This window comes from Heterodontus francisci, unplaced genomic scaffold, assembly GCF_036365525.1.
Source record: "Heterodontus francisci isolate sHetFra1 unplaced genomic scaffold, sHetFra1.hap1 HAP1_SCAFFOLD_106, whole genome shotgun sequence".
In the NCBI taxonomy this organism is placed as follows: Eukaryota; Metazoa; Chordata; class Chondrichthyes; order Heterodontiformes; family Heterodontidae; genus Heterodontus; species Heterodontus francisci.
In genome coordinates this window covers 5,811,993-5,826,350 of record NW_027140940.1, presented here as the reverse complement: position 1 = coordinate 5,826,350, position 14,358 = coordinate 5,811,993, and the positions used below count along the sequence as shown (strand labels likewise).

General features: G+C 44.6%; 1 protein-coding gene across 1 annotated transcript in view; it reads left to right on the top strand.

Moving 5' to 3' along the window:
- Positions 1-457: 457 nt before the first annotated feature.
- LOC137361457 (NACHT, LRR and PYD domains-containing protein 3-like) overlaps positions 458-14,358 on the top strand; it is a 130,996-nt gene continuing 117,095 nt past the window's right edge. The window contains exons 1-2 of the mRNA XM_068026319.1: positions 458-609; positions 866-935. The gene's annotated coding sequence lies outside the window, so the exon portion shown is untranslated. The remainder of the gene's footprint in view (positions 610-865; positions 936-14,358) is intronic.

Sequence of the window (14,358 nt, the reverse complement as noted above, 5' to 3'; positions counted from 1 at the left end):
AATTAGACATGGGGGAGTCAGGAGAAATATAATTTTAAGCAAGAAATTAATTTTCAAATTCCTTGAAACGCAATGAATTGAATCATGTCAGAATTTTTAAAAATGAAATTAAAGTATAAATTTACAGTCAGACCAATAATAGGGAATTAGTCAATGTTACAGTTGTTTCACTTATTTATGACACACATTTGCTGATTCAGTTCCAGTAAGTGAGACTTGGAGTATAATACTCATGGGGGTGAACATTCTGATCAAGGTTGATCAATGAACTGAAGACTGTCTGCTGAATTTTATAATCATTGATCTTTTGTTAATAAATTACAATGATTGGTTGGCTGTGCATTTTATTCTGGTGTTTGATTCTAAGAATCGTGATCTTTATTCCTTGCTATCTGTGTCTTTTTATAGTCCGATAATAAGCAGGCTTTGTGGTGAACAATGAAATCGGAAACACCCTATTTCTGTGGGGTCTTCTGAACCACGGAATCGTTACAGCGCTGAAGGAGGCCATTCGGCCCAACATGTCGCCACCAGCTCGCTGAATGAACAATTCACCTAATATCACCCCCGTGCCTTCTCCCTGTAACACCGCACATTCTTCCTGTTCAGGTAACAATCTAATTCCCTTGTGAAAACCTTGATCGAATCTTCTCCCACCACACTCACAGATGAGGTGGTATTTAGACATTGTTACCATACACAGAATCCATGACATTAGATAAAAGATCAGTGATTCAGTTCGAATTTGAATGAGACCGTGTGGCATTCAGATTCTCCTTGCTCCAAACAACAGGGCATGTTGTATTGTAATGAAAAGTCTGAAGGTCATCTTTATGACTGAAATGTGGAATTAATCTCTAACCAGGGTGCATGCAGAACACACAACTCGAACCCACCAGACAGTCTGGAACTGCAATCAAGAGACACAGCACAAGGTAAGGACCCTGAATTTACTGAACACAATTATATGTACCCGAATGGACTCGTCGTCTTTTCTCTGCATAGTTGATCAAAGTTATTGATTAGTTGTAATATCCATAATAGATCGAGTTAGAAAGAATTGTTTTATTCAGAAATTAACTTACTGGAAGCAGCACTGTTTAATAAAAAAAACTTCAAAATATAATCTCGCCAGCTAACATTGTACTGTTGTAAATAACGTTTAAATGTATTTCATTTTAATTCATTCACGGGATGTGGACGTCGCTGGCCAGGCCAGCATTTATTGCCCATCCCTAATTGCCCTTGAGAAGGTGGTGGTGAGCTGCCTTCTTGAACCGCTGCAGTCCATTTGGGGTAGGTACACCCACAGTGCTGTTAGGAAGTAAGTTCCAGGATTTTGACCCAGCGACAGTGAAGGAACGCCGATATAGTTCCAAGTCAGGATGGTGTGTGACTTGGAGGGGAACTTGTAGGTGGTGGTGTTCCCATGTACGTGCTGCCCTTGTCCTTCTAGTTGGTCGAGTTCACGGGTTTGGAAGGTGCTGTCTAAGGAGCCTTGGTGCATTGCTGCAGTGCATCTTGTAGATGGTACACACTGCTGCCACTGTGCGTCGGTGGTGGAGGGAGTGAATGTTTGAAGATGGGGTGCCAATCAAGCGGGCTGCTTTGTCCTGGATGGTGTCGAGCTTCTTGAGTGTTGTTGGAGTTGCACCCATCCAGGCAAGTGGAGAGTATTCCATCACACTCCTGACCTGTGCCTTGTTGATGGTGGACAGGCTTTGGGGAGTCAGGAGGTGAGTTACTCGTCTCAGGATTCCTAGTCTCTGACCTGCTCTTGTACCCATGGTATTTATATGGCTACTCCAGTTCAGTTTCTGGTCAATGGTCGCCCCTAGGATGTTGATAGTGGGGGTTTCAGCGATGGTAATGCTGTTGAATGTCAAGGGGAGATGGTTAGATTCTCTCTTGTTGGAGATGGTCATTGCCTGGCACTTGTGTGGCGCGAATGTTACTTGCCACTTATCAGCCCAAGCCTGGATATTGTCCAAGTCTTGCTGCATTTCTACACAGACTGTTTCAGTATCTGAGGAGTCACGAATGGTGCTGAACATTGTGCAATCATCAGCGAACATCCCCACTTCTGACCTTATGATTGAAGGAAGGTCATTGATGAAGCAGCTGAAGATGGTTGGGCCCAGGACACTACCCTGAGGAACTCCTGCATTGATTTCTACTGTATGAAATGGTAATGACGATAAAGTTAGAGTCCAGGATTCTTCAACATAACCCCTATCACCGAAATTCAAAGTTTCCAGCCCTGAGTTTGGGGGAGGGGGTATGGGGTAGTGGGAGTGGAGAGGTGGGTGGTTACGGGATTGCAGGTGGGGGCACTCTTTAATCCATATAGAGTTCAGGATGTTCGGGTTCTTCATTCCCAAAGTGAGTCAAATGCTGCCTTGTTAAGGGGGAATTGCAATCACCATTTCTCTGGAATTTAACTCTTGCATTTGTGAATAAGTCTGAAGATTTCAGGTGCAATATGAACTGAACACCCACAACCAGTTTATTGTTGGGTCAATACTGACATTTAAAGGCACTATTGATGAGTTCATCTATCACTTTGCTGATCATTGTGAGATGGCTGATAGGGTGATATGTTTAGACTTTGTGGATAAGATACAGCCGGTTAATGTTTTATATTGTCCAATATGTCAGTGTCAGATGCTTTGGAATTGCTTTGCTCGGACAGCTTGTTATGATGTTCAGCTCTTCAGCTGCTACTGGTGGAATGTATTCACAACCCAGAGTATTCACTGTGTTCCACCATTTCAGCGTCATCTTAATATCAAGTGCAGTGAACTGAATTGGCGGGACAGTGACTCTGTGAGGGTGACAATCTCTCAAAGAGTTAAAAGAGGATTACTTACTTGGCAGTTTGCACTTCTCTTTTAAACTCACGGGCTGTTGCTCCATTTATTTCAGGATAAGCATGTTCATGGATCCACAGAATCAGGGTTAGTTCCTTGGCTTGAAGGAATTGAAGAACTGAGTTGTAAGATGACAGTTTATGTGGGAAAGATTATAAACAGCAGCAGGTTTCATGGTGAACATTAAAATTGCATTGATGATACAGAAATTATTCAGGCAAAGGAACCCGATTTCCCTTCGGAACAACAAACAGAAAGAACTGGGAGACCTGCAGTCACTGTTACAATGGTTAAAAGATTAGTAATTTCAATGCCATTTAATATTATTAGGACCATGTTGTACAGGGCGGGAGGACAGAGAAGATAGATCCAAACGGAGGAGTCGAGTGATAAGTAAAAAAAGATGTGTAAGCAAAAATTAAAGTAATATTGAAGAGGAATATTAACCAATTGCTCGCCCAGTATTGTAGGTATCATTTTCCCAACCAGTAACTACATTTGGCAGAGACTTTGAATAACTTTGATGAATCCTTTGCAATGGATGGGAAATCCAACTTTCAGCAGGATGGAGAGGGGAGCAGGGATAGTGATCCGACTTGGAAAGGGAATCAAATAAAGAGCTGGGGAGCAAACGGATACAGGAGCAGAATCAGCAACCATGCAAGATGAAATGAAGGGAATTAAGATTATTGTAGGTGAGGCGGGAAGGTAAAATCAGGAGAAACAGGATGTCTTTTCGGTTTGATGACAGCATCCTGTTAGTGGTGAACACCACACGTGTTACTACTGCAGAGTAGCAATGTGAAACATCTATCTTCACCTGCTTATCACACAAATGAGTAATGTGATATGTGAAATTCAATGCCAGTGTGATGCTAGGTATATCGGTCTTACGTTGCAAAGACTGGCAGATCTTATCAAACAACATGTCCCTTCCACTGTTCACAATGGGCAAGGTACAGGCCGTACCCAACCAGCCCGTGCATTCAAAACTCAAAACAAAGTGTCTCACATTAGATGTGATTCCGTGATTAGACACCATTTGCTAAATAATGCTCAGTGTGCTAAGAATTATGCTGACAACGAACTTAAGATTGGAAGTCGGATTTGCAGTGTGGCACATTTGCATGCACTGGATAAAAACGCATATCAATGCACAGGGGCCTATTCTTTACAGACATACACACATTGATCCTGTTTCAGCTAAACAAAATAAGCGACAGCCATTCACTGGTTCATCCATCAGGGCAATGTATTGACCAATCAGAGTCAAGCTGCCTGGTTTAAATTTCAATCAAAGCTTATCAGTTAACTGTCAGTCACCATAAACTGCTGCATTCTCCGTGGCAACACCTCTACCAATCAATCAGCACTGTCTTGCCAGACAGTGTAAAGTTACTTCTTTCCCTTGCATTGGTATTATTTTGAATTTTTTTTTATTCATTCATGGGATGTAGACGTCACTGGTCAGGCCAGCATTTATTGCCCATCCCGAATTGCCCTTGAGAAGGTGGTGATCAGCTGCCTTCTTGAACCGCTACAGTCCATTTGGGGTAGGTACACCCACAGTGCTGTTAGGAAGGGAGTTCCAGGATTTTGAACCTGTTGTCCTGATGAGTAAAAGATGAAAAGCTTCAACAACATGTCTCTATTTTCAGCAATACTAAATGGAAATTATAATTCTGAAATTCATGAACATTTCAGTTTTTCAGTCTCACAATTAATTGAATCTACTGCCAAATCTTTACTTTAATGAAATGAAAAGGTAAATTTGCAATACTAGCCAGCCAATGATACAAAGGATAAAAGCAAAATACTGCGGATGCTGGAAATCTGAAATAAAAACAAGAAATGCTGGAACCACTCAGCAGGTCTGGCAGCACCTGTGGAAAGAGAAGCAGAGTTAACGTTTCGGGTCAGTGACCCTTCTTCGGAATTGACAAATATTAGAAAAGTCACAGGTTATAAGCAAGTGAGGTGGGGGTGGGGCAAGAGATAACAAAGGAGGTTTTGATTGGACCAGGCCACATAGCTGAGCAAAAGGTCACGGAGCAAAGGCAAACAATATGTTAATGGTGTGTTGAAAGACAAAGCATTCGTGCAGATTAGTTGTTAGTACACTGAATATTGAACAGCAGCAAGTGTAAACCTGAAAAAAACAGTGGGTAAGCAAACTGAACAAACTAAGATGAAATGAAATAAATGCAAAAAAAAAAGATTGTAAAAAAGTAAAAAAAAAGAAGAAAAATAACTAAAAGTGAAAGTAAAATGGGGGGCTGTCATGCTCTGAAATTATTGAACTCAATGTTCAGTCCGGCAGGCTGTAGTGTGCCTAATCGGTAGATGAGATGCTGTTCCTCGAGCTTGCGTTGATGTTCACTGGAACACTGCAGCAATCCCAGGACAGAGGTGTGAGCATGAGAGCAGGGCGGAGTGTTGAAATGACAAGCAACCGGAAGCTCAGGGTCCTGCTTGCGGACTGAGCGGAGATGTTCCGCAAAGCGGTCACCCAGTCTGCGCTTGGTTTCCCCAATGTAGAGGAGACCACACTGTGAGCAGCGAATGCAGTATACTACATTGAAAGAAGTACAAGTAAATCGCTGCTTCACCTGAAAGGAGTATTTGGGGCCTGGGATAGTGAGGAGAGAGGAGATAAATAGGCAGGTATTGCACCTCCTGCGATTGAAGGGGAAGGTGCCATGGGATGGAGACGAGGTGGTGGGGTTAATGGAGGAGTGGACCAGGGTGTCGCGGAGGGAATGATCCCTTCGGAATGCTGACAGGGGAAGGGAGGGGAAGATGTGACTGGTAGTGGCATCACGCTGGAGGTGGCGGAAATGGCGGAGGATGTTCCTTTGGATATGGAGGCTGATGGAGTGATAAGTGAGGACAAGGGGAACCCTGTCACGGTTCTGGGAGGGAGGGGAAGTGGTGAGGGTAGAGGTGCGGGGAATGCGCCGGATACGGTTGAGGGCCCTGTCAACCACAGTGGGGGGAAATCCTCGGTTGAGGAAAAAGGAGGTCATATCAGAAGCACCGTCATGGAAGGTAGCATCATCAGAGCAGATGCGTCGGACACCGAGAAACTGGGAGAATGGAATGGAGTCCTTACAGGAGGTAGGGTGTGAAGAAGTGTAGTCGAGGTAGCTGTGGGAGTCGGTGGGCTTATAATGGATATTAGTAGACAACCTATCCCCAGAGATGGAGACAGAGAAGTCGAGGAAGGGAAGGGAAGTGTCAGAGATGGACCATGTAAAGGTGAGAGAAGGGTGGAAATTGGAAGCAAAGTTGATAAAGTTTTCTAGTTCGGGGCGGGAGCAGGAAACGGCACCAATACAGTCATCAATGTACCGGACAAAGAGTTGGGGGAGGGGGCCTGAGTAGGACTGGAACAAAGAATGCTCGACATATCCCACAAAAAGACAGGCATAACTAGGACCCATGTGGGTACCCATAGCGACACCTTTTACTTGCAGGAAGTGTGTGGAGTTGAAGGAGAAGTTGTTCAATGTGAGAATAAGTTCAGCCAGGCGGAGGAGGGTGGTGGTGGATGGGGACTGGTTGGGCCTCTGTTCCAGGAAGAAGCGGAGAGCCCTCAAACCATCCTGGTGGGGGATGGAGGTGTAGAGCGATTGGACGTCCATCGTGAAGAGGAGGCGGTTGGGACCAGGAAACTGGAAATTGTCAAAATGACGTCGAGCGTCAGAAGAGTCACGGATGTAGGTGGGAAGAGACTGGACCAGCGGAGAAAAGATAGAGTCTAGATAGGAAGAAATAAGTTCAGTGGGGCAGGAGCAGGCTGACACAATGAGTCTGCCGGGACAGTCCCATTTGTGGATTTTGGGAAGGAGGTAGAAGTGGGCTGTCCAGGGTTGTGGGACTATGAGGTTGGAAGCTGCAGAGGGAAGATCTCCAGAGGAGATGAGGTCAGTGACAGTCCTTTGGACGGTGGCTTGATGTTCGGTGGTGGGGTCATGGTCCAGAGGGAGGTAGGAAGACGTGTCCGTGAGTTGGCATTGAGCTTCTGCAAGGTAGAGGTCGGTACGCCATACGACAACAGCACCACCTCCAGGTTTTATGACTATGTCGGGGTTAGACCTGAGAGAACGGAGTGCCTCAAGCTCAGAGGGGGACAGGTTAGAGTGAGTGAGTGAGGGGGGCAGAGAAATTGAGATGACCAATGTCTCGCCGACAGTTTTCAATGAAGCGATCAAGAGCGAGTAAGAGGCCAGGGGGAGGGGTCCAAGTAGAGGGAGAATGCTGGAGGCAGGTGAATGGGTCTGCTGGTCGGGGGGAGGACTCCTGGTCAAAGAAGTGAGCCAGGAGGCAGAGGCGACGGAAGAACTTTGTAAAATGCCTGATACTGAGCTTAATACAGCTAGGATTCTATATCGCATTATTGGTAAATTAGAATCAGCTCCAAGAAACAGCTCATGATCTAAAGGAAAGGTAATTCCAAATAAATGCCATGTTAAATCAGATTGTTCACTTTGCCCTTCTCTATGAAGTTTGATCCCAATAAACTAACCACAATCTTCGTCCCTTGCGGACTCTGCCCGTTTATAGTTTGATAATAGAGGATTTATGGTGAACAATGAAACCAAATTCAGGATAAAGATTTGATTCCAGCTACCGAACATGGTTTCAGTGTGGGGTCTTCGAAACAGTTTGGGGGCAGTTTAGTGATTGTATATGCAAGTAATTTTAATGACTGGTTAAAGGATCAGGACAATCTAATCTGAATGAGATGATGTGCGATTCAGATTCAGCCCTGTGCCAGAGAATAGGGCGGGGGAGGATTGAACTGATCAAGCTGAAGGTTGTGTTTATGACTGCCTTGTACAACTGATCTTTACCCAGGGTGTGTTCATTACCTGCAGAACTCACAACACTGACTTACCCGGTGACTCTGGGGCTAGAATCAGGAGAGTGACCAGACCAGCAATATGCTGAGAACAATCATTGTGCTTTACTGTAGAGAAATGGACACATCAATTTTAATGCAGTTTTCCCCAAATATTTTCCATCTGGGATTCAGATGGGTCTACTTCTGTAATTACTTAAATACTTCCACCATTATATTTAAATAACCACCTCCTTCCCTTCCTCGTCCCCATGTTAGTTTAGCTTATAGTTTAGTTTAGAGATACAGCACTGAAACAGGCCCTTCGGCACACCGAGTCTGTGCCGACCATCAACCACCCATTTATACTAATCCTACAATAATCCCATATTCCTACCACATCCTCACCTGTCCCTATATTTCCCGACCACCTCCCTATACTGGGGGCAATTTATAATGGCCAATTTACCTATCAACCTGCAAGTCTTTTGGTGGTGGGAGGAAACTGGAGTACCCGGAGAAAACCCACGCAGACACAGGGAGAACTTGCAAACTCCACACAGGCAGTACCCAGAATTGAACTCTGGTCGCTGGAGCTGTGAGGCTGAGGTGTTAACCACTGCACCACTGTGCTGCCCCACTCCCCTCCTCCATGATTACAGTTGATATTGCTAATGGCTTCCTCCCTTCAGGAACTGTCCTCCTCTGTTTCTGTTGTCATTACCCTCTCCTCAACAGAAACACCCTTGATCCCTCTGTCGTTGCAAACTACCATCCTATCTCCAAACTCTCTTTCCTGTCAAGCTCATGAATGTGTTGTCACATCCACAATGCCTGCCTATCTTTCCATGAATGCCATGTTTGAGTGACTGCCAATCAGGTTTCTGCCCAAACCACAGCACTGATGCAGGCCCTTATTAAAGTTACAAATGATATCCTATGTGACTGTGTTTGTTTGAAGTTCCTTCATGACCAGTCTGCAGATTTTGACATGGTGAACTCACCATCCTCCAGCAACACCTCTCCTCTGTTGTCTAACTGGGTGGGATTATCCTCTCCTGATTCCAATGCTCTCGGAACAATAGTCGCCAGATAATCATCTTCACTCACTGTCAAAGGTTTCTCTTAGAACATAAGAACTAGGAGCAGGAGTAGGCCGTCCGGCCCTTTGAACCTGCTCCGCCATTCAATAAGATCATGGCTGATCTTTTCGTGGACTCAGATCCACTTACCCGCGCTCTCACAGTATCCCTTAATTCCTTTATTGTTCACAAAGATATCTACCTTAGCTTTAAAAACGTTTACTGAAGAAGCGTCAACTACTTCACTGGGCAAGGAATTCCATAGATTAACAACCCTCTGGGTGAAGAAGTTCCTTCTCAATTCAGTCCTAAATCTGCTCCCTCTAATCTTGAGGCTGTGCCCTCTTGTCCTAGCTTCACCTGTCAGTGGAAACATCCTCTCTACTTGTATCTTATCTATTCCCTTCATAATTTTATATGTTTCTATAAGATCCCCCCTCATTCTTCTGAACGCCAATGAATATAATCCCAATCTACTCAGTCTCTCCTCATAAGCCAACCCCCTCAACTCCGGAATCAACCGAGTGAACCTCCTCTGCACCCCCTCCAGTGCCAGTACATCCTTTCTCAAGTAAGGAGACCAAAACTGCACACAGTACTCCAGGTGCGGCCTCAGCAGTAACTTATACAGCTGCAACATAACCTCTCTGCTTTTAAACTCAATCCCTTTAGCAATGAAGGACTCTTCTCATTCCAGCCACAGATTTTTGACATGGCTTGTCCGACATCCAGTATTTGATGAGCATAAATTTACTTGAATTAAATAAATATTGGGGAGACCTAAACCATTGTCTTCGGCCATGATGTAAATTCTGTTCTCTAACCACTGGCAACATCCCTCTCCCCGACAACTGTCTGAGGCCGAGTCGAACTGTTTCCAACCTCGGTGTCCATTTTGACCCTGAATTGAGTTTCTGACCACACATACTCTGCATCACCATGACAGCTTATTTTCACCTCCTTAACATCGGCGACCTCTACTCCTGCTTTTGCTGGTCAGCTGCTGAAACATTCATCCTTATCGTTGTTACTTCTCGACTCAAGTATTTCAGTGGTCTCCTGGTCAGAATCCCAGCTTGACCCTCCATAATCTTCAGCTCATCCAAAACTCTGCTGTCTGTATTTTAATGCACAGCTTGTCCCGTTCACCAATCAACCCTGTGCTCACTGACCGACATTGTCTCCCTGTCCAGCAAAGCTCTGATTTAAAATTTATCTTTATCATTCAGATCCCTCCCTGGTCTCATCCCTCTCTATCTCTGTAATCTCCTCCAACCCTACAATCCTCTGAGATGCCTGCACTCCTCAAATTATGTTACATTCCAGATTTTCACCATTGGGGCAGTGTCTTCAGCTGCCTCGGTCCTAAACTCTGGAATTACCTCCCTAAATCTTTCCTCCTCTCTACCTGTCCTGCCCGTGGACGCTCCTTACCACCTACATATTTTACCAAGACTTTGTGAGATTTAGTTTATTAATACTTCCTGTGAATTGGATTCTGATGAAAGATCTTTGACCTGAAACATTAACTCTGCTGTTCTCTACACAGATGCTGTCTGACCTGCTGAGAATTTCCAACATTTTCTGTTTTTGTTTATGTCACTGGAAATGCCTGGATTACCAGCAGGGAGGAACAGTGCGTGTGTGCAGGAAATCCCGGGTGTTCGAGGAAGCCAGACTGTGTTTGAGCCTGGCTGATTTGCTAGCGATTATTTAAACAAAATAACAATCAGAAAATGTTGGAAAGACTCAGCAGGTCCTGCAGCATCTATGGAGAGTGAAACAGAGTTAACAGCTCAGTATTGTGACCCTCGAGTTGTACTATGGGCGATCATGGTTGAACCTGCGCCGATGTTCTGTAAGCAGTCGCATCTCTCTCCACTGCAGAAAGACCTGGACATCATTCAGGCTTGGGCTGGTAAGTGGAAAGTGAAGGCCTGCTCGGGTCTGCAAATGAAACCCGACCCGGCCCGAGTCCTTTCATTCTTTCCCATGCCCGACCCGACCACCGGAATGTTCAGTAAACCCAGCTTCTGTTTTTTACTTTTTAAGCTTGTGCAGGTAAACAACAAAAACTGTAAATGGACTTGAAAGGTTGTTGAAAAAGTACATTAATACTGGAGCCATGTACTGGAGGTAGTGAGCCGAAGATTGTTACCATAGAAGTTAGTGATTGTTTGGTCACTAGTTAAACAGAAACCCATGGAGTTGTGTCCAGACAGGTTGTCCCACACTGTACCAGTATCTGTATTGCTTAAAATAAACACAGCATTGCCCGAAGGCTCAGAAAATATCATTATACATGACCTAGACTCCTGCTTTACAGGTTGAAATACTTGCTGCAGGTTTATCCAGTGAGCAGCTGAGATGCAGAGACCAGGAAGGTCCTGAGTGATTAATTATAAAATATACATTCCTATATTAAAGAGGTTGTGCTCTACTTTCGATGGAATCATTCACTGCAGAGCAGTGCGAAGTGTTTCCTGCCTTGACGTCCTGCCGTCACTGGATTGAGTCCAGGTCTCTGGATTACTAGTCCAGTAATCTTTGAAATGTATCTCCTTGATTCAATATTTTAATCCAGTAGGTCAGATTTTGCAAACAAAAATATTAACTGATTTACGACCGCTTCGTCACATGAATAAAGGAATTAAAATATATTCAAAATTATATATCAACTGTTAAGTACCAATGCCCAGATTTGTATATGAAAAATGCCTCTTAATTTCATAAATTATCCATAAACACTGAGGCCATATTAAACTAAAAACAGTGATTTATCAGGTCTGACAATTCATTAAATATATTCCAAATTCAAAGCCTAATTCGTTGTCTTTCCCCTATAAATCTCTTAATTTACTTCACAAGCCTCCTTTACTTTCTTTATTCAATACAATATGTTTTGAGGCAGGCACGAGAAGTCTTTCCAACACCTAACGAGATGCAGTCGATTCATTTGAAAACTGTGCAATTAAAGAAAAGGGCCAAGTTCCTATTAATGCAGATTGAAGCTGTTAAACTGCTTTTGTCACCAAGAATACAAAGCACGAAGGGAAACCAAGAGATAAACTAAACACAAAAAATTTAAATTTGTGTCAATGAAAAATAGAACTCATTAAAAACATCTTATTACATAACAGTGCAGCAACTGATTACATTGTAAATATTTCATTATGATTAAAACGGCAAAGACTTTCAACACCCCTAGAATCAGGAAAAGGCAAGAAAGGGCGAACCGGATAATTATGAGCCTGGGGCTGAGTTCTGCTACAGTGTAGGTAAGAACCGTTTATTGATTAGTACACAGTAAGTTGAAATACCAAGCAGAGTAGGAAACACACTTCAAAAGATCTGCGTTTTCTAGTGTTTCACAAACAATTGTTACGCAAGCAAAAACAAGAAATGCTGGATTCACTCAGCAGGTCTGGCAGCATCTGTGGATAGAGAAGCAAAGTTAACGTTTCGGGTCAGTGACCCTTCTTCGGAACTGACAAATATTAGAAAGACCGCAATTGTTGACAACGCGATCGGTAGGTGGCGCTGTTTTGGCACATGCGCAAATACAGCATGTGCCACGAAAACGTCACAGCTTGCGACTGTAGCAGCTGCCAGGACTAAAGATGGCGCTGTTCAAAGAATCACAGAGATGAAACCTGACAATCACGTGGCAGAATACAATGGCCGGAGTGAGAGAGTGGCACGGGCCGGGAAGAGCAGCGCGGGGGCCGGGGAGAGCAGCGCGGGGGCCGGGGAGATCAGCGCGGGGGCCGCGGAGATCAGCGCGGGGGCCGGGGAGAGCAGCACGGGGGCCGAGGAGAGCAGCGCGGGGGCCGGGGAGAGCAGCGCGGGGAGACCAGAGGAAGCGGTGCCGGGGGGCGAGGGGGGCGAAGGGAGAGGGAGGAGAAAGAGGGAGAGGGGGAGAAAGAGGGAGAGGGAGGGGTAAGGAAGTGGGGAGGGAGAGAGCTGGGGGAGAGGGAGGAAGGGGAGAGCAGCGGAACGGAAGAGGAGCGCCTTTTTCTGTGCATGCGCCATAAGCACAATAGCAAAAGACTTACTGGCCAGTCCCTGGACCCGGTGACACCAAGGTCTTCGTACACTCGCTCCCCGCGGCTCTCTACAGCCTCTCGCTTCCGGCCCTCTCCATTCAGCCATTCCCTCCAGCTGCGGATGCCCAATCCAGTTTCTTTCTCCCCTACCCAGTTGCTTTCTCTACTTCTCCACAGTACTTCAGGCATTGCAACTGTCTGGTCCCTGCATTTTGCATGCTCCCTCTCCCCACCCCTCCCCGCTCTCCCCACCCCTCCCCCTCTTCACCCACCCCTCCCTCTACCCCCCACACCATAGTTGAATATCTGAAGTGTAGTTGCAAAGTCGGGGAAACAGCATGCAAAACAAAACCTCAACAATTCTGGGTTTAATTATTGAAAAGTTTTATTAAGTTCATTAAGTATCCGAGGAACTTCTGTGCATGGATACATGAGTGTTGTGTCCAGCATTCCCGTTAGACAGACAGGCCGAGTCTCTGCTATTGAATCTTCAAACTCCAATTCCCCAATCACCTCGAATGTATCTCGAGAGTGATCCCGATAAATCCTCAAACTCCAATTCCCCAATCACATCTATTGTATCTCGAGAGTGATCCTGATAAATCCTCAAACTCCAATTCCCCAATTACATCTATTGTACCTCGATAATGATCCTGATAAATCCTCAAACTCCAATTCCCCAATCACATCTATTGTATCTCGAGAGTGATCCTGATAAATCCTCAAACTCCAATTCCCCAATCACATCTATTGTATCTTGAAAGTGATCCCGATAAATCCTCAAACTCCAATTCCCCAATCACATCTATTGTATCTCGAGAGTGATCCTGATAAATCCTCAAACTCCAATTCCCCAATCACATCTATTGTATCTTGAGAGTGATCCTGATAAATCCTCAAACTCCAATTCCCCAATCGCATCTATTGTATCTCGAAAGTGATCCTGATAAATCCTCAAACTCCAATTCCCCAATCACATCTATTGTATCTCGAGAGTGATCCTGATAAATCCTCAAACTCCAATTCCCCAATCGCATCTATTGTATCTCGAGAGTGATCCTGATAAATCCTCAAACTCTAATTCCCCAATCGCATCTATTGTATCTCGAGAGTGATCCTGATAAATCCTCAAACTCCAATTCCCCAATCACATCTAGTGTATCTCGAGAGTGATCCTGATAAATCCTCAAACTCCAATTCCCCAATCACATCTATTGTATCTCGAGAGTGATCCTGATAAATCCTCAAACTCCAATTCCTCAATCACATCTATTGTATCTCGAGAGTGATCCCGATAAATCCTCAAACTCCAATTCCCCAATCGCATCTATTGTATCTCGAGAGTGATCCCGATAAATCCTCAAACTCCAATTCCCCAATCACATCTATTGTATCTCGAGAGTGATCCTGATAAATCCTCAAACTCCAATTCCCCAATCACATCTATTGTATCTCGAGAGTGATCCTGATAAATCCTCAAACTCCAATTCCCCAATCACATCTATTGTATCTCGAGA